General features: G+C 37.6%; 1 long non-coding RNA gene across 1 annotated transcript in view; it reads left to right on the plus strand.

The window, feature by feature from the left end:
• The window catches only part of LOC105856704 (uncharacterized), a 90,880-nt gene extending 83,947 nt beyond the window's left edge, over window positions 1–6,933 (plus strand). Inside the window, exons 3-5 of the long non-coding RNA XR_012914471.1 lie at window positions 1,736–1,796; window positions 5,996–6,181; window positions 6,692–6,933. This is a non-coding gene — a long non-coding RNA (uncharacterized LOC105856704). The remainder of the gene's footprint in view (window positions 1–1,735; window positions 1,797–5,995; window positions 6,182–6,691) is intronic.
• The last annotated feature ends 17,713 nt before the right edge of the window (window positions 6,934–24,646 follow it).

Genomic DNA, 24,646 nt, shown 5'->3' on the forward strand with positions numbered 1-24,646 from the left:
ATTAAGACAAATTTAGTAGCTTAAAACACAAATTTGTTCTCTTTATAGTTCTGGAGGTCAGAAGTTTGAACTGACGAGTCTCATGAGGCTGAAATGAAGGTGTCAGCAAACTCTGCTCCTTGCAGAGGCTCTGGAGAGCTCCCCGCTGGCTTTGCAGGTGACCAGAGCATTCCTTGACTCCTGACCTCCACCTCTGCGGTCCTGTCTTCTCTGTTTCTCTAGGCAAATCTGCTGCCTCCATGTTATAAGGCTGCTGCTGATTATGTTTAAGGTACATCCAGATAACCCCGACAAACTCTCATCTCAAGATCCTTTTTAATCTTAATTTGCATCTGTAAAGTCCTTTTCCCCACACAAATTAGCATTCATAGATTCCAGGGACGAGGCTGTGGGTATCTTGGGAGGCCATTCATTATTCAGCCCACCGTAGGTGAGGGGAGCAGTAGTGTCAATTCCAAGAAATAAAATTGCTAAGTCAAAAACTGGCAAATTGTCCAAAATGTTAGAACCACTTATAATATCACAATAATGTGTGGATTGTTGTTTCCCTGCCATCTTATAAATAAATGGTAATTAATGACAACCATTTGAATCTTTGCTCACCAGAGATGTACAAAATTTCATCATATTCTTATAAAATGTAAAATTCTTTCATGAGTAGGTTAAACATGTATATTTTGGTCTTCTGGTTTTAGAGTCATAATTTAAAAGTACAATCCTTTATATTCTAAGCAACAAAATATTATATACATTTTCTTCTATTATTTTTAGAAAAATAAATTTGAAATTTGTCTTCAGTTTTAAAATGTTGAAGTCTATGAATCTTGCTTGTGCTTCACTTTCAAGACATCTTAACTTTACTGAGAACTTTCCCCTTCATTATTTTTAAACATCTTTATTATTTTTAACTTTATTATTTATTTTGCTAGTAGCCTTAATTTCATATTACATAATATTAATATCATAACATTTTACTTTGAATGAATTTATTTAGGGTGTGTGTGTCCATCTTTTTGCTTTCAAGCTTATTAAGTTGCTTTGATGTACATATTTCTATCATGTAACTCCAAGCCAGATTTTGTTGCTGTTTTTGTTTATTTATAAGTGAGTTTTTCAAATGTATGGTTGAGTTGTTTCTGTTATCTTATTTTTATGTTTTCCATTCATTAGCATGCTATTTTATTAATTTTTCTTCTTTTTCCTTTGTTACATTAAAAGTATTTAAACTGTTCTTCAGGCAGTTATGTTTATTATTTTAAATGATCTATTTAACATTTTCTTAAATTATTATTGATGTTAAAACAGAAAGAGTATCATATTGGTGTTCTTTTGTTTGTTTGTTTTTATTTCAGACTATTGCCAGGATACAAAAGCTCTGGTTACATAAACTGTCTTTGCGCTGCAGGAGTAGGAGCTTCAAGTGTGCCCACCCCCCAGACAGTGTGCGCCACACCTGTGAATTTCCTGGTGTGAAACAAGAGAAAAATTAATAAGCTTAGAGGTTCTCCTACTACCTTTATACTACTGTGCTCCTCCCACAACCACTTCACAGATTTCCTTATTAATCCAGTCGATTATATGTGCATTACAATTATATATAGGTGCATTATGATTACTGTATTGTTTAGATTGCTCTCAAGATTTAGTTCCACCCAGCCTTCATTGCTATCATAGACAATAGGGCTTAAGCGAATTGTCTCCACTTCTCTGAAGACAGTTCTCTTGTTTCCTTCAGGTGAAAAGAGTGAGGACCAAAGGAAGGGAAAACTTGATTTCTCATCTAAAAAGGAGAGATGGTGAGACTTGGAATTGAGCTACTGATGAGTGACTTGTATCTTTAGCGTGGGAATTGGGGTCTGTGCCTTTCCTGGGGTTTAACTTTCCATGGTGTCCTGTGGTATAGTTCAGCGTCAGTCTGCATGTGGCTGAATCTGAAGACAGAAAGCTGAATGTATTTCATGTATGTTTCTTTCTCCCTTCCTACCTCAATTCTTCCCTTTCTTCCTTCTTTTTCTTTGTTTCTCTATTCTTCTTATTCTTCTTGACAGAAGTCTCATTTTATTTAAAGTTCCTATTTGCATAATATTTTTACCAACATATGCCTCATTAAAAGTATAGATGAGACAAAATAGAACAATGATAGTAGAGTGAGTCTGAGCAATAAAAATCAGCAATAAAAATTTCCAATGCCATTGGAGAACTTTTGTATGTTTCTTTCTTTGGTGGAATGTAAATATCTCCTCCTGCTGTTATTCTTTTCTCCACACAATTAATCACCTGCTACATTATTAGAATAAGGACTTTTCTCATTCAAACATTGGTATAGTTACCAAGAGCTGTATTAGAAAGTTATTTTGGAATTAGGTCTAGTTAGGGCAATGTTAGAGTCTCAAATAAATGCATAAATAAGAAACTACAGAAGGAGAAGATCCTTAAATGTTGATTCTGAAAAAGGATGATTTTTCTCAGCTGGAACCCTTATGAAATATCCCCCCCATCAATGTCAGAGAATAACTTGCCTTCTTCTCAGTGGTTTTCTTTTTCCAAATTGATTAACTGAGGAATGGAATGATACCTCACAGCTTGATTCCTGCTTTCTTAAATTCTGGAAGAAAGTAATAAGAAATTTTCAGTTCTGTTAAATTGTGGTGTGGTGTGTCTGTGAGTGTGTATGCATGCGTGTGTGCTCTACTCAGATAGAAATATAATAAGAAAGAGAAAGTATCAGAAACAAACCATGATGCAAAACTATTCAAATTCAAGTTTCTATAGTATCATAAATGTCAAAGATTTAATTTGTTGAATTAAATTAAATTAGCCTCTTAACAATATATAAGCACCTTTGCATTTTTGTTCTTTTAAATATTACTCAATGTTTCTTACTTTCTTCTTTCCCAGGTTGTGGTTTCTAAACTAGCTACTTGCTTTCCTCATTCATTTATATATAGATAGACAGATATATATATATGGGCAGATAGGTATAAATTGGATATCAATAAATAAATATAGACACATATATCTCCCTTATCATATAATCATATATGCACATATATACCTTTTATATATCACAGAAAAAATATAGACATCTGTTAATAATTTTGGTTCTGTCTTCCACAGAGATTTTAATCAAGAACTAGCTTCATTTTAGACAACTTCAGGCTTAATGCCTATTCTGCTTTATTCCATTTAAATGAAGATATAAAATATTTCAGATATTGTGTCATTAGAAAGGGGGCTGAGATGAAGTGGGCTCCTTAGTAAGAGGGTAGAGAAAGTTTGGGGAGATGGTATACTATGTTAACATTTATTAAATTGTTTCTATGGTCCAAGGACTATATAATATGCTATTAAATTCTTTCCTGAGTGATGAGTAGTTTCAAACATTTTAGGTCCCTCTTACTGGTTCAGTATCTTGAACTTTGATAACTATGTCATGAATTATCAGAATATTTAAACTGTTTTAAAACAGTAGCAGGGAAAATTGGAACTCGATCTGGAATGAACATAAGGATGGGTTTGGTAGCCCCCAAAGATCCCCACTTCCTGACATTTACACTCATGTTGTGCCTCCTCTTACATGGCACTGATGATAAACATTGGCAAGCATGACCACGGAAAATCTGAAAAATGATGCCATGTTAGGATATAAAAGGCAAGTTAGTCTCTCTCTTTCTTTCTCTCTCTGGAAATACTTACTCTGCCTGAAACTGGCTGTCATGCCATAAGTAGTCCTTTGGAGATACCTACACGGTGAGCAAATGTAGCCTTCTTCCAACAGTTATATGTGCCAGCTTGAACATCAAGTTTTTAGATGACGGCAATCCCAGCAGAAAACTTCATTCAAACTCAAGAGAGACCAGAAATACCCAGATAAAACATAGATCTATTCTATTCTATCTATGTAGTGGGTTAAATGGTGGCTTCCAAAAGATATACTCCTGGAACTTAAGAATGTGACATTATTTGGACAAAGGATGTTTGGAAAGGTAATTGAGTTAAGAATTTTGAGATAAAGTCATTCTAAATTAGGGTAAGCCCTAAATTCCATAAGTCCTTATGAGATAAGAGACAAAAGAAGGAAGAAAGGCAAGCATAGAAGAAGGCAGTGTGAAGATGCAAGCAGAGATCTGAGTGATGCGTTCACAAGGTAAGGAACATCAAGTGTTGCCAGAAGACACCAGAAGGTAGGAGCGAGGTGTGGAATGGATTCTCTGTCAGATCTTACAGAAGGCGTCAACCCTGTTGAAACCTTGATTTTGGACTTCTGAACTCCAGAACTATGAGAGATTAAATTGTTGTTGTCTTAAGCCACCCAGTTTGTGGTGATTTGTTATGGCAGCACCAGAAAATTAATACACACAATAAATGATTTTGTTTTCAGCTGCTAAAATTCAGTATAATCTGTTATTCAGTAATAGATGAGTTTTGATATGGTGCTATTATAGCGAATGCCTTAGAGTGGGAGCAACATTGGAAATGTGCACTGAGAAATAGCTGGAAGGACTTTAAGAGAAGTGTTAGTGAAAGTCTAAATTGCTTTGAACAGTCCTTAGAAGGATTTTGGACTTTGAAGAGGCTGACACTGAGAATTTAAGAATGTAAAGAAACTTTGGAAAAGGGAAGAAAGGAAATTCCTTTTATATGGTAGCAGAGAAGTCAGCAACACTCTTGCCTGCTGTATGGTGAAAACAGAAAATGTATAAAATGAACTGGGTGATCTAGCTAGGAACATTCCTAGCTAGAGTGTTGAAGCTACTGCCTACTTTTTTCTTGGTGTTTGTACTAAAATGTGAGAGTAAAGAGAAAAACCTAAGGAAGGCCTTTTAAACATGAAGGAGCTAAGAATTATGGCTTTGAAAATTAGAACGTAATGTTAAGTGAAATAAGCCAAGCACAGAAAGACAATTCTCGCATGCTCCCACCCAAATGAAGAAGCTAAGTATTAAAAACAATTGATCTCACGGAGACAAGAGCAGAATGATGGTTACCAGAGACTGAGAAGGATAGCAGGGACAGGGGAAAGTGGAGATAGTTAATGGTTACAAAAATATAGTTAAAGTGAGCAGTATTTTATAGCACCACAAAGTGACTATGGTCAACAATAAGTTAGGATATACTTTAAAATAACTAAAAGAGTGGAATTGGAACATTCCTAACACAAAGAAATGATAAATGCCTGAAGTGGTGGATACCCCAATTATCCTGACTTGATTAATTCACATTGTATGCCTGTATCAAAACATCAGATGTGCCCCATAATTATATACAACTATTATGTACCCATAATAATTAAAAATTTTAAAAAAAGAAAAAATCAGTTTCACTCAGTGACAAATAATGCTAAAATTAAAAATTTCATTTTGAGCAAAAACTGAATCCAGATTACTATATGAAAAGCATGGTCTGAATATAAAACCAAGAGTATGACTTATACAAATTCTTTGTTAATACTTTAGAATAGTCAACAGTGATATTTCAGAGTGTTGTTCAGTTAGACAAACTCCCTTTAAAGAATTTAAGGGAACAACTCACAGAGCTTATCAATCAAACAATAGGGCTTGTGGAAAGTCAATTTAAGGGCATTGTCTTTCAAGCTCAAGGTAGAGAAGGGCTTACCTAGAAGAGGTTTGTGGGTGTAGTTTTTGTCTCTGTCTCTATATATCTATTTCCCCATAGATCAATGAAACCTACTGCAGGTTCCAGTCGATACTGCAATGCGATGATGACGCTTTTGCTCTTTTGGGAAGGGTGAGTGCCTTTGCATGGGGAGCAGGCATGAATCACTGGGGGCCGAGGCCATCACACTACAGTGGCCAGACTCAGTACGGCCCCGATTGGCTCCCCTCCCACACTGTGCCAGGGACTTCTGTGCCACCGGTAGAATACAGAGCAAGTGATGAAATGTTATTTCTGAGATTAGTTTATACAAGACACTGAGCTTCTTTACTGGGCAAGCTCTCTCTTCCTCTGTCTCCCCTGATCACTCCCTGTGAAGGAGGCCAGCCACAGTGCCGTGGAGGCCTGTGGGATGACTCACGTGGAGAAGCAGCCTCCTGCCAGCAGCCACAGATGTGGGGATGAAGGCAGATCCTTCCGATCCCAGCAAGGGCTTCAGATGGCCTCAGTCCTGGTCAGTGGCTTGACTGCAACCTCATAAGGGACCCTAAACCCAACCACCCAGGTAAGACACACCGGATACTCATACTCTCAGAAACTATGAAGTAATCCATACTTGTTATCTTCAAATACTAAGTTTTGGGGCACTCTATAACATAACAACAGAATTAGTACAGTGAAAAAGCACTCAGTGCTAAGACTAGCAACAGGTAAAGGGAAAAGAAAATCTCACTTGGTAACAGGAAGGAAAGGGGGCATTTCTTTTAGCCCTCAAGGCTGTTTGACCTAATCAAGTCAAGATAATTTCTGTAGGGCCTATCTGTTCTCGGCAAGGTGCTAGGAACCTAAAGACTAAAATATTAACACTGCATAGTTAATACTTTTGCAAGTTATAATCCAGAAACATACGCCATTTTGCTGTCTTCCTACTGTCCTTTGTTTTCTTCCTACCTGTCTCCCTCTTTTGTTCCCTCCCTCTCTTCCTGTGTCCTTTGGTCTTTCTTTTCATATTTTATTTCTTCATGTCTTTTCCCTGTCTGGATCAAATACTAAACAGAATGTACTCTTTCGGCAGGACTCTGATTCCTAACTTCTGGAAGGAAGTCAGCCCTGTATTGAGGCTCATTGCTATGAGACATGTTCACTTCCAGGCTTCAAGATAATGAGGCATTAATTCAAAAACCAGATCAAACCCAATATCATAACATCATTAAAAGCAGTTGGCTTATATTGACAGCTAAGAAGAAAAGGAAAAGTTTTGAGTTGTGACAATATTTTTCAACTCTAACTTCATCTGAATTTTCATTAAAATTATAGTGGTGACACTAAAATATTTAAGGTTTATGTGTGTCCTTTTAATGAGCAGTCATTTAGCCATATTTCATTTTGGCTTAGTTGTTTTAAATAATTTGGTGATGTGACATGAAGTCTGTTATATGTTTATAAACATAAACTGATTAACTGATTAGGAACTCCAGGATGCTATAGGATATTGCAATTGGCTGTGCGCAGTTGCTTAGAATCCAAAAGGCGAAGAACAGATGGGCTGAGAATGTGATATGGAATGACAATATAGCGCCTTGAAGAGCTGCTGGAGGGCTGTCCTCTCAGTGTATCAAATCGTATATTGCTCAGAATAAATGGACCTCGTTAGGAGCAGAATTAGAACAAATATTCACAAATTTCCTTTCCCTGTAAAGGCTTCTTTCAAAGTAAATCAAATCACACAGGTTATCAAGAACAAATAATATCTCTCACGTATATCTCTAAATATCTGCTGATTACATACACACGATTATATGTGTCTATGTACAAATACACATGCACATGTAATTCAATTCTGACACTAACTACTTAGATTAGTGCTGACCCTATAGTTTAAGAGCTGAGGCCCACATAACAGTTCCCAGTGCAGATGCCAAAAACAAGTCTGGGCCACTTATACTTGTGACTAACTGGCTATAAAGTCATTGGTGAGGGCGGGGCAGTGGGGGTTGCTTCCCACAACTTCCTCCTCAGGTTTGATAATTTCCTAGAAAATCTCAGAAAACTCAGGAAAATAATTATATTTGGTGTATCATTCTAATGTACAGGACATAAGTCAGGGGCAGCCAAAAGGAAGAGATGCACAGGCTAAGGTATGGAGGTAGGTGGTGTGTGGAGCTTCATGCCCCCCCTGGACGCACCACCCTGCCAGTACCCCAGCAAACTCATTAACTAGGAAGCTCTTTGAGCCTCCTCATATAGGGCTTTTATGAAAGTTCTAGTACATGGGCATGATTAATTCAATCCTTCAGCATTGTTTATTAACTCAATCTTCAGCACCTCTCCCATTCATGGAAGTCTGGTATGAGGCTGAAAGTTTCAACTTCTGCTCATATCAGTGATTCCTCTGAGGACCAATTCCTGTCCTGAAGCTATGGAGGAACCCACCAAGTCACTTTATTAGCATAAACTCAGCTGTGTGTGAAAGGAGCTTATTATGAATAATAAAATATAATCCCCTCACCTCTATCACTCAGGAAATACCAAAGGTTTTAAAATCTCTTGTGCCAGGAACCAGAGATGAAGACCAAATATGTATTTCTTACTATGTCACAATATCACAACATGCAATGTCACAGATGTCTTCTGTAAGGCTGTCAAGGTACAGCTGGGATCTGAGAACTGAGTAAGGGTTGATTAGGCAAAGAGAGAAATGAATTGTGTTTCTGAAGAAAGAAACATCATCATTAAGGCCTTGTGGAATTTGGACTGTTTGAGGAACTAAAATAATTTGAAATTTCAGGATGGCTGGATATACTGAGATAGCAAGAGGAAGAAAGGAATTATATGCCATTAGTGTGAACAGATCAAAATATTTAGAGCATTAAAGGCACATGTAATTGTTTTTGTCATTTTTCTAATTGCAATGAGGAATAATTTGAGGCTTTTTCTGATGGGCATAGGAGGAGGGCAGGATGAATTATTAGCTCATTTCTGTTTTGTCTGCAATGGAAAATGGATACAAAAAATGCAGATTATGTTGCTTTTGATGTAATCCAAGTGAGACTTAATGCTAAATTCGGATTAAAATGGTGGTGAAGGCAGATAGAGAGAAGAGAATGAGTTTGAGCTTTATTTGGCATATAGTGTTGAGGCTTCTCTACAGATGAGATGTGGGGCTTAATCAACACATGGACACTATATATCCACAGAAATCCATTACCTTATTTTCCCCATTTTCCCTCCATAATACTCTTCATTTAAAAAGACAACTTTGGTTAAATTCAGTGATAAAATTTATCAATGCCTGCATACAGGCAACTGAATATGGGAGGAGAAAAATCATGTAAAAAATAAACAAGCTGACTTGTTTAACTTTAAAATAATGGCCACACATTCAAGTGAATACTCAGGACACAGCTCAGGAATGTCACTTAATATCTCATGTGATATCTGAGAATGTTGTTCTATTACATATGTTTTCTGCCCAGAATTAAACCCATCTGTAAAACCCTAGCTGAAGATGTCATCTTAAAATTGATTGAGAAAAAAGCATGCATATAAATGGAATGAACTTATCTTCCAACCACCAAGTTCTTAGGACTCTGCATCTCGAAGGGCTTTCTGTCTTTGCTGCTTTTATGGATAAAAGAAATAAAGTGTCTCTGATCTTTAAAAATTAACCTGTCCAATTACCGAATTATAACCCTGATCCTTTCTCTTTTCTTCTCCTGGCTGTCACTTCTGCATTTATTTATTCCTCATTTACATCACAAAACATTTCATCTTTATTAGATCATGTATATTTGCATATGAAGAGCATCTAGTAACTTTCATCTTTAAAACAGGCTTTTATTTAACTCTATCTCTTCTTCCAATTATCATTTCTCTATTCTCTTTCCTAACAAAACATCTTAAAATAATTTTCTTTAAAAAAATTCAGAATATTATGGGGGTGCAAGTGTTTTGGTTACATGGCATGCTTTTTACAGTCTGAGCCAAAGTTACAAATGTGTCCGTCACCCAGCTAGTGAACATTGTACTGGTTAGATGTGAATTACCCAACCGCTCCTCCCTACTCTCACCTGCTTGATTTTCATGAGTTTTACTACCATATGTGCACATGAGTGTTGATCAGTTAGTTCCAATTTAATAATGAGTACATGTGGTGTTTGTTTTTCCATTGTTGTGATACTTCACTTAGAAGGATAGTCTCCAGTTCTATCCAGGTTTTTACAAAAGGTATTAGTTCACCATAACATCTTAAAATAATTTTCTATGCTCACTGTATTTACCTTCTCACTTTCCAATTATTTTTTGATTCATTAGAATGAAGTGCTGAAAAAGTAATTGTCAAACTTAACCAGGACCCCTACGTTGCCAGTCATTTCTCTGTCTTTATTAAACTCAACATCTCTGCAATATTTAACATAGTTGACCACAGTCTCTCCTCATGACACATTTGAATCTCTTTGTAACTGTGGTAGGCTGAATAATGTCCTGACCATCACCAAAAATGTCCGTGTATTAATATTAGAAATATGTTAGTAAATATGTTAATTTACATGTCAAAAATGACGTTGCAGATGTGATTAAGATTAGCATTTTGAGAAGGAGAGATTACCCTGTATTTTCCAATCCCAATGTAATCACATGAATCCTCTGAGAAGATGCAGGAGGATCAGAGAAGGAGATGTGACAATCGAAGAAGAGGTCAAGGTGATGCAGAGCCATGAGCCAATGAATTCCAGAAGCCTCTAGAAACTGGAAAAGACAAGGCAATGGATTTTCCCTAGAACTTTTGGAAAGAATGCAGCCCTGGCAACCCATTTTAGACTGCTGACCTCCAGAAATGTGACAGAATATAGTTATGCCACTTTAAGCCTCTAAGTTTGTAGAAATATGTCACAACACCAATAGGGAACTAATACAGCTACTGTGTCATCCAATATTCTGATTTTTTTTTTTCCATTATCACAGTGGCCAATCATTTTAGGTTTTCTTTGTCAGCTCTGCCTCCTCCTCTTCCTGAAATAAATTTTAGAGTACCCCAGGGCTTGGTCTCGAGCCTTCATCTATTCATCATCTGTGTACTCTCCTTCAGTGACCCCACTGTATTTCAATGACTTTAAATGCCTTCTATATTTTCCTGCCTCTCCGTCTTCCATCTCTCACTTGATCTTTAGAGTGAACTTGAACTGTCCACTTAAAAGTTCTATTTTATGTCTACTAGATACCTCAAACTCCACATGACAAATATAAAAGTTCCTTAATCTCTTCCTATAAATGGCACTACCATCTTTCCAGATGCTCAAAACAATTTTCTAGTTATTATCCGACATTCAATGTAAAATCAAGTTCTGACAAGTACTTTACTAAAGTATATCTTCAATCTGTCTACATTTTTCATCTCTTCTATCACTGCCTTATTGCAAACCACAAAAACTTTAAACTGGATTATTAAATTGCTTCTACCTTTTTCTGTTTTTTTCCCCTTATTTCTGCAGTAATCCAATTGTCACATGGCAGCAAAAGGAATTTTTAAAATTAATATGAGAATGATTTTACTCCTAGACTTCCAATTGCTTCTCAGCTGTCTTAGAATTGAAACAAACTTTTTTTACTATGGCCTATAAGGCCCTAAAAAATTTTACCTCAAGTTCTTAGGTTAGAAAATTGTAGTAGGTGATACTGGAAATGTATGCATAATATGAAAGGTTCTTAATGCCCTACTGAAAAAAAAAAACTGAGCTTTTCTTTGTGGTAGAAAATTTAGCTGTGAAAGAATTTAAAAGAAATTATATTGTCAAATTCATCTTTTTGAATGATTCTAACACTTGTGAGAGAATCACTGAAATGGGAAAATATTGAGTTATAAGTTAGTACAGAGCCTGGTGGGAGACAGAGGGACCAGCAGGCGGAATGGGCCCAGCGAACCAAGCAATCTCTTGCCCGAGTGTTGGTACTCAGATTTATGTGGTCCTCTTATTTGTATACCTGGGAAGTTAAAGGTCAAAATAACGTTAGTAGTTATCATAATCTAGACGATATATTTACTTTATAAATGAGAAGACTAGATACAAAATGGTTAGAAGACATTCCTGAAGGCAGGTACCTAATAGTGGAGAGAGGTCTAATTTTGTAATTTTATATGCATGTGTATAATTTTATGTGTGTGTATAATCATAACACTATTAGAGTGTAAAAGACTCTTTCACATCCAACAGAGGATTTTCAACATCCTAAGATACAGGTAAAGGAATTATTATTTGTATATTTTCAGAAGAGGAAATAAAGTCAATTTTCTTGCCTAAGTAACATCAAGCAAATAGAAAAACTAAAACTAGAATTTAGATTTCCTCCTTACTTTCTACTATATTACATAGCAAGTTCAGTGGATGCATTGTGCCGTCACACCCTAAATTCAGAATGCAGTGATGTCTTCTTAATCTTTATATCAAACTAAGAAGGAGTCCATAGCCTCTGAAGATAGATTCCCTAAGAACAGGAAAGAAAGAACCAGGCTCGTTAACTTACATTTTACTGAAGTGAAAGCATATTTTGCATTACAATTAAACTCAAATATTGCTACTTCATTTAACATTTTTTCTTCAAGCAGGAAACTTAAATGTCTATTAATGATATAATAAAACAGAACAATTGCTTTTATGTTCAATAAAGTGCTATCCATAATATTTTATTTATATAGTATTATGCTTTCCATTTTAAGCTAGAAGATATAAAATAATTCTCATTTATATTAGTATTCCTGAGATAGTCTTTGAGAGAGGAATCCTAGGGAGATTGGAATAAGTCCTCAAATCATGAATACTAAGTGGATTCCATGCAGCAGTGCTCAGATCAGCTTCTTAAAACTAGGTTGGCAGTAAAATACCTGATTCGCATTGTGGGTTTCTAGAAAAGTTTGTTTCTACCTTCTAAGGGAAATACGCTTGTTATTCATTTTTTCAAGAAATTGTTATTGGGAAGTAGCAATCATAATGAGTAAGAACGTATTTTTTTCTCAAAACCTGGTTCTGTAACTTTCTAGCTATGAAGCCCTGGACAGGTTAATTAGCCTCTCTATGACTCAGTCTCCTCATCTGTAACCTTTCTGATGAGGCTGTTGTATTCAATGATCAGATTTTATAAAGCACTTAGCACAAAAATGAAATGATTTTGTAATACACTTAGAACAATGTTAATTATTATTGTGTGTAAAGAATCAAAGCAGGTGTGAAATAAGCATGTCTTCTCCTTTTCCCTCCCTCTTTTCCTTTCTTTCTTTTGTTTTATTTTATTTTATTTTGCTACCTTTTCTACCCTTGAACCTCGACTAAAAGACAAACTACAAAGCCTTTAAAAACAGCTCTTGAAGAAATTATTTTGAGATCACACCAATAATCTCAAACAAAGGGCACACAAGTGGAACAATCTGGAAGTTGCCAGCACGTTTGGATGAGGAAAACTGCAGCAACCTGGGTCAAACCACAATGGCACACACTTTCTCTTTTGCTTGTCCTATAAAACTTCAAACAGGCTTTTGCTCAGGAAATTACCTAGCTTTTAGCTGCTCCTTGAATTTATAGCAGGTAAATCAAGCCTTTAACTTTGATTTGAGTCACATAGACTACATTTTTTCTTTACACCCTCCACTAAAAGGTAAGCTCGCTGAGAGCATGAATACCGATTGTTTTGCTCAGCTTTGTATTCCCAGTGCCCTGAGCCCGGCTGGCATGTGAAAGATGCTCCCTTCGAGTTTGATGAATGAAGGACGAGATCCACACTGTGCCAGGAACTGCGGGCGGCAGTGGTGATGCCACGAGGAACAGGCCTCGCAAAGCTTTCCGTTTAGTGTCGTGCTGCCCAGTGAGGCACCCAGACGAACAAGCGACGGCAGGTTACTGTGGTGAAGGCTGTGTTGGGGGCCTTATGCCGTCAGGGGTGTGTGTGTGTGTGTGTGTGTGTGTGTGTGTGTGCGCGCGTGCACGCGAGTGAAATTGTGAAGGGTATTTATCCATAGGCAAGATGCTATCTGCTCTTTAAGTTATGTGCTCAAATGAGCTGAATAAACAGGGAGCATCTTTTTCTAAAGTTCATGTAGGCATTATGTGAGCTTGTAAGGAGCTTTGGATGCTGTGAAACCCAAGAAGGTAAACTTTTTTTAAAATGCCTAGAAAGGGCTTACAGGAAGAAGAAACCAGATGTACTTTGAGTGGTAGTTAATCAAAAGAGGAAAGGATGACAAAAAAAAAAAAAAGAAAGAGTATTTTAGGCAGATGAAATAATCACATAGCAAACAAAATCATTAGCTATTTCTCACTACTTAGCAGTATTGTCTTTAAAAAGCAGAGAAGTTGGAGAGTGAGTTTAGCCAACTGAAAATAGTTCACTGTGACCAGATCATATGTAATGAGGATGAGAGATTAGATTGGAGAGGTAAGAAGTTTCTGGAACTTAAAAAGCATTCATTATATGCCATGTTAAGTAATTTCAACTTAATCTTAAGGCCAATGTAAAAAAAATACTGAGTAGTCTTAAGCAAAGGTGCAATATTGTTTGATTTTTGCCTTTGAAAACAATTAATAATCAGGATGCTGGGTGTGGTGGCTTGTCCCTATAATCCCAGCTACTCAGGGGGCTGCGATGAATGGGTCACAAGGGCCCAGGAGTTGGAGACCAGACCGGGAGACGTAGCAAGAACTGTATACTGCCCCCAATCCCCGAGAGAAAGAAAGAAAGAAAGAAAGAAAGAAAGAAAGAAAGAAAGAAAGAAAGAAAGAAAGAAAGAAAGAAAGAAAGAAAGAAAGAAAGAAAGAAAGAAAGAAAGAAAGAAAGAAAGAAAGAAAGAAAGAAAGAAAGAAAGAAAGAAAGAAAGAAAGAGAAAGAGAGAGAGGAAATAACGCTAATCAGAGTCATAGTGCAGAAAATGAGTTTCAGTGGAAATCGTAGAGGTGGTGAGAATATTTAGAAAGTCTGAAAAATTTAGGAGATACTGAAACAGGAGAGGAGAAATTTAAATGAAAGAAAGAATTGATGTATTAAAGAGTTATTTAGGAGATATCATTGACAAAATCTTTTTAAACATTTTTGATCACAACTCAAAGTAGAAAACACATTTAATATCATGTCTCACTACACATACACACACACTCATTCACATAGGTAAATCAGAAAAACGTTTCAGACAGTAATATATGTGTTTATTTTAATTTTTATTGTATTTTATTAAAAATATGGAGTATTACCTACTCAAATGATTTTATGACCTATTATATAATCATATGAAAAAACAAAAATCATTAGTCTATGTAACTGCATGATTGACTAGATGTGAGGAGTCAATATGTGGGAAAACAGGCTGACAAAAATTTCTTACTCAGACAAATGTATGAATGTTAGAACCATTTTGTCCTCCAAAATAGGAGGCTTAGCTTTGTGTTACGTATATTTCTTTTAACTCCTCTATGATATTGTCAGTGGAAATGTCTAGTACCTAACTGTTTATTGTTCTAGAATTTATGAAATAAGTCTGTGCTAAATAAGGACATACAATTTCTTAATGATTAAGAATATAGCCTATGAATCCAAACTATCTGAAGTCAAATTCTGATTACGGCACTTACCAGCTGTCAAGCCATGGGCAAGCTAATTTTATTCTTTCCAAGCCTTTGTATCTTTATATCTCTAATGAAAAAAAAATGACAAAATGGGTGGTTGTCAGTATTAGATGGAAATAATTCATGTGAAATGTCCAGCATATAACTGGTACATGCAAGTGCTCAATAAATACTGGCTATTCCTTTATTACTATTATTAATTCTGCTATTCATGAGAATCCCTGGATATAGTATATATTTCCAGTTAGGAGGCTGCTTCGGTTCACACTGTTAGGTAGATAGTGACGGGCTTGGGGTCTCCTAGGGACAAAGGTGCCGCCCCACATGAATCCTGTCCCAAGTGACTGCCACACCTGGGGGAGGGGGGAACACCCTATGAACCTGCCAATCAGAACTTAGCACGCCAATGGCAAAAGGATGCAGAGGACTCTCTAGCCCACAGGCCAAGCAGCACAGCTATAATAGTCTGGAAAGTGCCCCAGAGCAGCCAGCGTTCAGAAAGGCTCCAGGAAGATCCGCATGCACAGTAAGACTTGGTCATATAACTCCCAACTGCCCAGTCAAAGTGGTTCCATAGTGACGTCTAGGCCGCGGGAGGTCCGTATGTGGATGCTATAAAACAAGACTGAGACCAGAACCAAGCCTTCCTTTGGCTTTCTCTTTGCTGTGACACTGTGTCCAGTCATCACCTGTGGCGTCTGTATCTCACTCTGTAAACCTACATCTTGCTCTTGCACTGTCATGCTATCTTTCCCTCCTCAATAAACCTCATTTTCTTGCTTGCCGAACTTCAGTATGTCTGGTCATTTTTCGGCCCTGAGCACAAAAAACACCAACATTTTAGAGCCCGTAGCCTGACAATACTGCTGAAAATCAAAGGCCATGCTGTTTGCAACATGTCTCTTTTTGTGTAACCTGATGACAACTGATGGCTACTTTCCTGCCTGTAGCATTGATAAAGAATGGAGTCTCTATCAATAGGGGATTTCTCCACTTTATACCAACTAATACCTGAGGAGGAAATCCATGGTAAGAACCAAGTAATGATTCTTCCAAGGTGCAAATAATACAACTCATAATTAATAGTGGCGTAAAGAAAGGGTTTCTATTTCCTACACAGGGAGTTTAAAGAGAGGGTTTGTCTGGCTGCGTGGAAATGCAACCAAGGACACAGGCTTTTCCCACCTCTCTGCTCTTCCATCCTTAGTGCACTGGTTTTAGTCGTGACACTTACTGTCCAGTGGTTTCGAGATAACTGTTCCAGTTCCAAACATCACATCTGCATCGATAGGACACAGAAAGACTACAGGCAAGAGTCATTCCACCAGTTTGCATTTTCTTAATCAAGAAAGCACCAGTTTCTTTTAGAACATCATCTAGACAGCTTATTTTTAGACTTGGTCCTAGTTGGTCACTTCTAGCTATACAAAAATTTATGAAACTGAGGAACCATATGATCATGCTAAGCTTTGACAGTGGTTTTTAACTTTGGAAGGCATTAGAATCATCTGGGGAGCTTCCAAAATATTGATTGATGAGTTCATTTGTTTAGGCCTTGAGCTAGGTTTATTATTGCCTTAAACAAAATCAAGACCCCATTCCCAGTTACCTTGTTGCACACGATGCTTCCAGGAGTTGTGTGGTACAGAATCTGCATAATCGCTCTGAAATCCTACTGCTCATAAGGTGAAAAGGGAGAAGAGTACTGTGTAAGCAATTAAATGTGTCGGCCACCAGTGGCTAGCACAAAGCTTGGCAAACAGAACCTGATTAATCAGATGTTTGGATGAGATCCCAGAAATGGACAGAGACCAATTCCTCTGGCAGTTACTTAATGGATTTGGCTGGGGAATGTCTAATCTTAATGCAGATTTTTTTCACATAAGGGCATGCCCCTTTACCAAATATATTTTAATAGCTTTCTAATAAATATTTTTATCACTTGAGAAGTTTAGATTAATTACATTTTTTAAATCAATCGGAGATATGTTCACCTACATTTGAGGGAGAAGGCAATGTTTTGTCTACGGAGAACAAAGAATGGCCTGGCAACTAAACGAGGTGGAAAGTAGACTGGGGCAAAGCCTGTGCCACACCAACACTTAGGGGAGGACAGAGTAAGAGAAGCCCGAAGAGAGACCGGAGAGATAGGAGAAAAACAAAACAATCTCAAGGGAATGCAAAGTCAGCAGTTCACCTGCTGCTACCACATCAACATGAGGAGGATTTGGGTTTCTCTGGCAACGGGAGCATCAGTGGATGATTCATGTTGAAATGATTGCAGTGCTGTGTTTAAGAACAGAGTTGGACAGGGGTTGGATGGATGAGAGTTAAGTGGAGAGTGAACGATTCAGGGTTGAGAATTCTCTCAACATTTTTATATGTACAGATGAAGATAGTGACAGTATGGTAACTCGTGGAAAACATGAGTTGGGGGAAGTTTTATTTTTTTCTTTTTGTTCTAAGGTGTGAGAGACCTGATTGCTTGAGTGATGTTTGGAATGTTCAAGGAGGGAGGAACAGGATGCAGAAGTAGGAAAACACAGGAAAGAAAGGAACTAATATATAAAGGGTAAGGCTTCCAAATAATAGAAGGCCGAAGCCCACACGTGCAGAAAAGGGAAGGCCTGAAATTGCAGTCCTTACACAGATCTGTTTACAAGGGTGATCCCTGGCTGGCATCAGAGAATGTGGATTTCAGTGGCGTTTCTGCCATTTTTAGAGCTAATCAGAGTAGCTCACTATGCCTAAAGCTCTTTGTGCAAACAATATGGTTTATGCTGAACACCTGCTTTCTTCTGGGAGCCTGAAATTTTGATCCATGCTAGGCAGAGAGTGCCTATGTGACCAGCCCCAATAAAAACATTTAGCACTGAGTCCCCAACAAGCTTCCTTGGCAGATTATATATCACACATGCTGCCACAACTCATTGCTAGTGGAACTAAGGGTAGCCTGTATAACTTCACTGCCAAAGGACTCCTAGAAATGCGTGCCTGGTTTCCTCTGAATTTTGCCTCATTCACCTTTTCCCTTTACTGATTTTCCTTTGTATCCTTTCCTCTGCAGCAAATTATAACAATGAATCCAATCATATACCGAATCTTGTGAGCCCATCTAGTGAATTGTTGAAACTTGGGTTAATTCTTGGTCTCCAAACACTCCATGAGGTGGAAAGCCCAGGTTGTAGTAAAAGGTAAAAGGGTACCTGCACCACCACTGCAACTGGAATAGTTACATTAGCATAACAGGTCTCATTCAAGGAAGATGAGAGTGTTCATTTTGTTTTGTTAAATTAATTTGTTATTTTTAACTACTATGAGTACATAATATTTGTATAAATTTATAGGGTACATGTGATGTTTCCATACAGATATACAATGTGTAATAATCAAATCAGGATAATTAGAGCATCCATTTCCTCAAGTATTTATCATTTCTTTCTGTTAGAAATGTTCCAACTACACTGTTTTAGTTATTTTAAAATATACCGTAACTTATTGTTAACTATAGTCAGTTTGTTATGCTATTAATATTGTTCATTCTATATAACTATCTAACTATATTTTTATTCCTATTAACCATCCCCACTGCATCCTCCCCTCCCCATGACCCTTTCCAGCCTCTGCTAACCATCATTCTATTGTCTGTCTCAAGGAGATCAATTGGTTTAATATCTAGCTCTCATGTTTGAGTGAGAATATGCAAAATTTGTGTTTCTGTGTTTGACTTATTTCACTGAACATAATGTTCTCCAATTCCATCCATGTTGTTGCAAATGACCAATGAAAAGGAATGAGGAGATTGTACAATAACATATTTGAAAAACAATGAAGAAGTTTAAAACGAATGTGTGTAGGTTAAAAGCTCTAATTAGGAAAATATACATAGATCACCACAAAGTACTGGTAACCTGGTTGCACTAGAGGTCATGAGTTTATAAGCAGGCAGTGGGGTGTGTATGTGTGTATGTGTCCGTGTGTGGGTGTGTGTATGTGTCTCTGTGTTCATGTGTGTGTGTCTGTGTGTGCTCATGTGCGTGTGCGCGTGTGCGTGCGTGTGTGTGCACATGCATTTGCTTTCATCTAACAGCTCTGAGAATCTTGTGAGCAGATCAGAGTAGTTGGTTGAGTTGTTTTAAGGTCAGGGATTTGCTAAGCATTTGTAATGTCATGATGAAAGGGGCTTTTTATAGGAAAACAGTTTATGTTATGAATCATAAAGTTTTAGTTTGCTGAGAAAGAAAATGAATCTAGGGACTATCTGACAGTGTGTGAGAGAAAAAGTGACTGGATAGCCTTGTGAGGGAGCCTATTTTATGGGAGTAAAATACGGAAAAAGTAGAAATAAGAAAGGCCATGGCTGATGAGCAAATTGAGTCGGTGACTGTAAGAGGTTGAATATTGCCCCCTCCCTGAAAGATAGGTTCATATCCTAACCCCACCAAGCTGCGAATGTGACTTTATTTGGGGAAAAAGCCACTGCAGATGTAATTAAAGATCCCAAGATGAGATCATCCTCGTTTATCCAATGGGCTCTAAATCCAATGACGAGTGGTTTTGTAAGAGACACACAGGGAGACACACAGGGAAAAGAAGGTCCCGTGAAGACAGAGGCAGAGAGTAGAATCATGTCGCCACAAGCCAAGGATGCCTGGAGCTCCCAGAAGGTGGATGGGCAAGGAAGGATAGTCCTCGGGAGGATTCAGAGGGAGTTCAGCCCTGCCAACACCTTGATTTTGGACTTCTGGACTCCAGGACGGTGAGGGAAAATTTTCTGTTGCTTTAAGCCACAAACACTGTAGTAATTTATTATATCAGCTGCAAGGAATTAGTACAGTGACTATGAAAAAATATGGCTGAAGTGGAGTGATATGAAAATCACCAAAGATGAAGAAATAAAAGACATGAGACACGGGATAGTGAATCTTCTATACACGTGGAGTTGGGGCCTCCCAGAATGAAGACAGGATCTGGAGAGCATAAAATGGCCAGTAGGGATAATCCAAATATGTCAAGGATAATATATAACACAATATGTGTAATAGATTCATAAATTAAAAAATATTCAAGTAAAACATTTCTACTGGAGATTTTTAAAAAAAATGTAATGAGAATATAATTATGTTAAATAACAAAAATTATTTATTTTTTTTTTTTACTTTTTCTTTGAGACAGAGTCTTGCTCTGTCACCTGGGCTAGAGTGCTGTGGCATCGGCCCAGCTCATAGCAACCTCAAACTCCTGGACTCAAGCAATTATCTTGTCTCACTCTCCTGAGTACAGGCTGAGTACAAGTGGGACTACAGGCACCCACCACCACACCTGTCTAATTTTTTTTATTTTTGGTATAGACAGGGTCTTGCTCTTGCTCAGGCTGGTCTTGAATTCCTGACCTCAAGCGATCCTCCCGCCTTGGCCTCCCAGAATGCTGGATTACAGGCATGAGCCACCACACCCAGCCAGATTGTTATTGTTTATTTCAAATATCATCTTTCTCTTTATTAATGACAAATATATGAATGCATTCAGTTTTACTTTTAGATGCCTGCAAAAAATCTAAGAATTCCAAAATTGGCATAAGTCTTCATTAAAAAACAACAACAGCCAAACAGAAAACCTTTCACCTGTGTTATACTATGCACCATCCTCAATTGCAACTGCTAGAATATTCTAATTCCTATAGTTCAGTCCTATGGTATCATATAAAATATTTGTAATGTTCCTGACATCATATATTAAATCTTCATATCAACCCTCTATACTCGTTTCCAAGGAAGTTAACCTCCAAGAAATTTCATAACTACTCAGTTCTGTACAGTCAGGAATCTGAAGCCAAGTTTGTTGGGCTTCTAAGATTGTTCTCCATTCCTTTCACCAGATCTTCTTGAAGCATGAAAGGAATGTATAAGTCAGTCGATGCCTCTCCTTCCCATAAAAATCAGTTGCCCCTGGGTTTTGTGTAAAATGTCAAATGAGTGATTTTAATTATGAGGGGCTGTTTTTTTTGAACCTAACAAATTCTTTTTGGGGGCACTTGGCCTAATTGTTGTGGCATCTGTGAAATATCATATGAAACAGTGTACAATTTTAGCACTATTCTAATCTGCAACATGGTGTGATACATTTTAACAGCTCTGCTTTATGTTTGGCTTTTCAAAAGCATCATGCTTTATGGTCCATCAGCTCCATAGCGGCAATAATCACAGATGTTTTGTACATGGTAGAAGCTGTGATCAGCTTTTCATTTCACTTGTATAGGCTCTCTATAGAAAAAATAAATAAGTAAAATCTGATGAATGCTAAGTCTAGGAAACTATAATATTAGTGGTGCAATAGAAATAAATACGGCAGGTTATATATCCATCCTTTTTAATTAAGATTAACTTTTCTCTTCATTGTAGCATAGCAATTATGCCAACATATTCTCATTACCATGCAAATAACCATTTAAAATATACCTATCTACATTAAGACACACATAACATTTTGCTCTAAAATAGCCATGGTTTGATATTATTACAATTGATGTATGTTATGTTTATCTTGAAAGATAGCCACCATGTAAAACTAAACTAAAATAATGTTGACGATAATTCAATCAATTAAAAATTATTTGGAAGACAAACAATATCAATTAATACTATAAAATGATCAAGAACATAAATTATAAACCTATGCAACTATATACCATACACATCTATATAATAGATAACTGCATTAGGTGAATGTCAATTACACTATTTTATTATTCATTTATTATACCTTATTATTTCAATATATTTAATGTACTATATGTAAATGGAAGAATAACCTAGTTTTCAATTTTCATGAGTTATTCATATTGTTTAAGTCATCACAGGCAAATCAATCATATAATAATATGTTGGTTTCTTTCCTCTTCTCTTCCTTCCTTCTGGTCATGATTTTGTACCAAACAATTTATTCATAGTATCTGATATTTCTAAGGATGCTTCTGAACCATATACAGTAAGCCATCACTCAACATCATCAAGCACAGTGAGATCAATGTTACCATAGGCTAATTGATACAAACAAGAGTTCAGTTCCTAAGGCATATTTCTGGTCACAAAAACTCAACAAATGTCTAAAGAAAGTCCAAAACACTTCTACCATTAAACATTGAAATAAAAGTGAGCTATCCATACATTTAAGAAAGATTAATAAAAACAAGTAAGATGGCCGGGCGCTGTGGCTCACGCCTGTAATCCTACCTCTTGGGAGGCCGAGGCGGGCGGATTGCTCAAGGTCAGGAGTTCAAAACCAGCCTGAGCAAGAGCGAGACCCCGTCTCTACTATAAATAGAAAGAAATTAATTGGCCAACTGATATATATATAAAAAAATTAGCCGGGCATGGTGGTGCATGCCTGTAGTCCCAGCTACCCGGGAGGCTGAGGCAGAAGGATCACTGGAGCCCAGGAGTTTGAGGTTGCTGTGAGCTAGGCTGACTAGGCTGACGCCACGGCACTCACTCTAGCCTGGGCAACAAAGCGAGACTCTGTCTCAAAAAAAAAAAAAAAAAAACCAAGTAAGATAATTATTGACCCAATTATTCTAGTTCATTGACCCTGGATGCCATTTCATAATACAGTGTATTCACTAACACTCAAACACACATACATGCCCACACACACACACACACTCTGTCTCACAAACACACTCTCAGACTAGGACCATCTAGACATGCCAATAAACCTAATGTGCACATCTTTGGGATGTGGGAGGAAACCAGAGTACTCAGAGAAAACCCATGCAGATATGGGAAGAATATGCAAACTGCACACAGCCTGGGGCCCTGGCCTGGAATTGATTTTTTTTCATAAACGTTATAAAGAAAACAATGTTGAATGAAACAAGGTTATTTGAGGAACTGTGTAGTCCTGTCCACAGGAAGTGTGCCTGCCTTAGGAGAGAAACAGGAAGTGTCCTTTACAGGGGGAAAACAGGCAGTGAGCCTGTTTCAGGAGAGAAACAGAAAGTGCGCCTGCCTTAGGAGAGAAACAGGAAGCATCCAGCATGGGACAAAAACAGGAAGTGAGCCTGTCCCAGGAGATAAACAGCAAGTGTCCTGTACAGGGAGGAAACGGAAAGTGTCCTGCACATGGTAGAAACAGGAAGTGTCCTGAACAGGGGAGAAACAGGAAGTAAGCCTGCCTTAGGAGAGAAACAGGAAGTGTCCAGTGCAGGAGAAAAAGAGTAAATCAGCCTATCCCAAGAGAGAAACAGGAAGTGTTCTGCACAGAGGAAAAATGGGAAGTACCCTGTACACAGAGGAAACAGAAAGTGTCCTGAGCAGGGGAAAAACAGGAAGTGAGCCTGTCTCAGGAGAGAAACAAGAAGTGTGCCTGTCTCAGGAGAGAAACAGGAAGTGTGCCTGCCTTAAGAGAGATACAGGAAGTGTCCCGCACAGGGAGGAAATATGAAGTGTCCTGCACGGGAAAAACAGAAAATATCCTGCACAGGGGAGAAAGCAGAGTCAGCATACCCCATGAGAATCATAAGAATTGATGGCATATCTTGAATCATTGTACCAATCCAAGCCAGCTGGATGGACTGAGGAAACACAACTGAACTCAAAGCAGCCAATCCACAGTTTTTCCACTCACCTCTAAGATCACTTGTTTTGAAATGTTCTAGTCAAATTAAGATATACTTAATTGGATAATCATATGCGTTCTCTTTCCAAGTATACAAGAAAATACAATCTTCAAATGGTAAGGAGCAGACACAAAGAAAGGAAATACCCTGGCCGGGCGTAGTGGCTCAAGCCTGTAATCCTAGCACTCTGGGAGGCCGAGGCGGGCAGATTGCTCGAGGTCAGGAGTTCGAAACCAGCCTGAGCAAGAGCAAGACCCCATCTCTACTATAAATAGAAAGAAATTAATTGGCCAACTAATATATATATATATATATATATATATAAATTAGCCGGGCACGGTGGTGCATGCCTGTAGTCCCAGCTACTCGAGAGGCTGAGGCAGAAGGATTGCTTGAGCCCAGGAGTTTGAGGTTGCTGTGAGCTAGGCTGACGCCACGGCACTCACTCTAGCCTGGGCAACAAGCGAGACTTTGTCTCAAAAAAAAATAAAAATAAAAATAATAATAAAAAAAAAGAAAGGAAATACCCTGCAAGGAGTTCATATTTATGATCCATATAGCTTTTTACAAGTCTGAGTGATTCTCTAAACACCTGTCTTTATCTGAGGCCAACTCTATTCTAATTCCTTTTTGGTTTTGCAGAGTGTTAACAGGTTTGTCTAGCTATGTATATGAGATTCTCATTTTCCAAAATGCCAAATGTATCCTTATATTAATTCCCAATTAGTTTATGTACCTAGGAAACAATATAAAAATAATTATTAAGAAGCCATATATTCAGTATCTATTGTGTTGAGCACTATCATGA

The sequence above is a fragment of the Microcebus murinus genome, chromosome 23 (assembly GCF_040939455.1).
Source record: "Microcebus murinus isolate Inina chromosome 23, M.murinus_Inina_mat1.0, whole genome shotgun sequence".
NCBI classification, from domain to species: Eukaryota; Metazoa; Chordata; class Mammalia; order Primates; family Cheirogaleidae; genus Microcebus; species Microcebus murinus.